Source organism: Penaeus chinensis, chromosome 13 (genome assembly GCF_019202785.1).
Source record: "Penaeus chinensis breed Huanghai No. 1 chromosome 13, ASM1920278v2, whole genome shotgun sequence".
NCBI lineage: Eukaryota > Metazoa > Arthropoda > Malacostraca > Decapoda > Penaeidae > Penaeus > Penaeus chinensis.
In genome coordinates this window covers 241155-243654 of record NC_061831.1, presented here as the reverse complement: position 1 = coordinate 243654, position 2500 = coordinate 241155, and the positions used below count along the sequence as shown (strand labels likewise).

The window sequence follows — 2500 nt, the reverse complement described above, 5'->3', positions numbered from 1 at the left end:
TTCTACAGACTTCTTGGCCGTCTTTCGCATGTGTAGCCTTTTCCAGGCAGTGTAATCCAAAAAGAATACAAGGTTATCCCACCCTCACAGATGATCACATCAGCCGCAGCGGAGTCCATGGATGCAGACGTGAAGTATTTAATTTGCTCAAAGGCAGTTTTCATTTTCATTCATGGAAAACATGAACAGTTAAAAAAAAAAAAAAAAAAAATGTAAATATAAATCTAATTTATTTTACTAGGGGAAAATGGTTGAAAAACAACAACAATAAAAAAACAATATTGATATAGCTTGAATTGCCATATATTTTATCATCTTTCCTGTAATCCTAGGGTCTTTGCTCTAACATGGAGTTTGACAATTTCTTCTTATTTACTCATTGATATTGAGCTTACACATTCCTTTTTGTCTACTTTGGCCGCTGACAACTAGCTCAGTTGGCCTGCGATCATTTCTTTAGTGCAAGGTTCCGTCAGTGTCGTCTGCCTCGGGGGAGGCGAGCTGACTGCAGCCAAGCCAACAAAGTCCAGTTTACGGCCAAAAAATCGTGCAGGATTTGTGGGATACAAAAGCAACAGCTTCAATTTGTGCCAAGAAATTATCCACTATATCTCGCAACTATTTTCAAATGAATACACTGAATACACTGCCACGCACGCATATATCACAAAACACGCATACACTTACTCACACACACACACACACGCACACACACATATTCACAAACACTCATACATACACGCGTATATACACACCTACTAACAAATACACAAATGCGCATGCACGCGTGCACTCACAAACACACACACACATATATATAATATACATACATACATATATGCACACATATACACATATATATATACATATATATGTATATTATATACATACACGCATACATATATATATGTATATGTATATATATATACATATACATATACATATACATACATACATATATATATATATATATATATATATATATATATATACACTCATCATCATCATCATCATCAAGGGGCTAACGTCCACGAGGGAGCATCCACCTTTTGCTTCCAGTCACGAGGGTCCGTCATGGCGAGTCTTCAGTCCTCGGCCCACCTGTAATTCCTCGCGAGCTGCCCAAGTCATGACCTCCTAGGTCGTCCAACGGGCCTCCTCCACCCAGGATTGTCTCGCAGAGAGACAAACTGAGGGGTGGGGTCGTTCACAGGGAAACGAGCAATGTGCCTTGAAGACATGTAGCTTGGTCCTTCTGCATAGGTACCGACATCTCCAAATGCTCTTGTTGATTGAGTTCATGGCTCCTGCTGCTAAACCAATCCGTCTACTGACTTCTTGGTCTGACAACCCAGAGATATGGACTACACTACAAAAGTATGCAAAGCTCTCTGTGACTTCAACATCCTTATTGCAAGCATGGATTAACTGAATGGTCCATGCAGGTGTTGAAAAGTGTTGATGCAAGGACACAGCCTTGCCTTACCCCTGAATTAACAGAGAAGTTTGATGGGCCCTCACCACACTTTACAGCACTTTCAGTACCGGTATATAGGCTTGCTAATAGGCCAATAATCTGTGTCAGAATTCCTCTAAGTCTGAGAATCTCCCATGCCGATTCTCGATGCACCGAATCAAACGCCTTCTTGAGGTCAATGTAGGCTGCAAGCAACCCACGACCGAACTCACGACGACGTTCAACAATTACTTGAAGCGCTAGGATAGGGCCTATTGTGGACTTGTCAGGAGTGAATCCAGATTACCCCGGTCTCTGGTACCTTAGTAGGTGGTTGCGGATCTGTTTCTAAAGAATGTGGGTGAAAATCTTGCCTGGTATGCTGAGCAGTGTAATTCCATGGTAGTTGCGACAGTCCCACCGATCCCCTTTTCCCTTCCAGAGAGGGATGAGCGCGGCCCTCAACAGGTCAGGGTGAATGGTACCAGACTGCCAAACGGCAGTCAAGACTGCATGCAAGCCCCGTGCCATAGGTTCACCATCAGCATTTATTTCACCATCAGCAGTTCAGCATGGATATCATATATGCCTGCGGCTTTCCCACACCAGCTTGGAAATTGCCATCCTAACCTCAGTTAGGGTAGGAGGTTCCTCATTGATGGGTGGGTCTGGCACAGGTAATACCACTTGCATCCAAGCTAATTGTTGAAGGGTCTACCTGGTACAGTTGCTCAAAATACTCAGTCCAACGTTTACGAATCCCAACATGATCTGAGATGATCTGGCCATCTACTGAGCGGACTGCAATGAAATGTATTGTCCCTTCTCAGCAGTGTCCGAGCCGTATGCACCAAAGAGCGATGCGAGTCCTGATTGCCATTCAGCCGAGCCATGCGACACACTTCAGTGGCCTCCAATGTCTCCAGGGAGACACACACACGCAAGTATAAATATATCTAAATATCTATCTATCTATCTATATATATATATATATATATAAACACATATATACATATATATACAATTATATATATCCATTGACTG

At 42.5% G+C, this 2500-nt stretch overlaps 1 protein-coding gene across 6 annotated transcripts in view; it reads right to left on the bottom strand.

Annotated features, from left to right (window-relative positions):
- The window catches only part of LOC125031751 (mitochondrial enolase superfamily member 1-like), a 34352-nt gene that overhangs the window by 12209 nt on the left and 19643 nt on the right, over positions 1-2500 (bottom strand). The window lies entirely within an intron of this gene.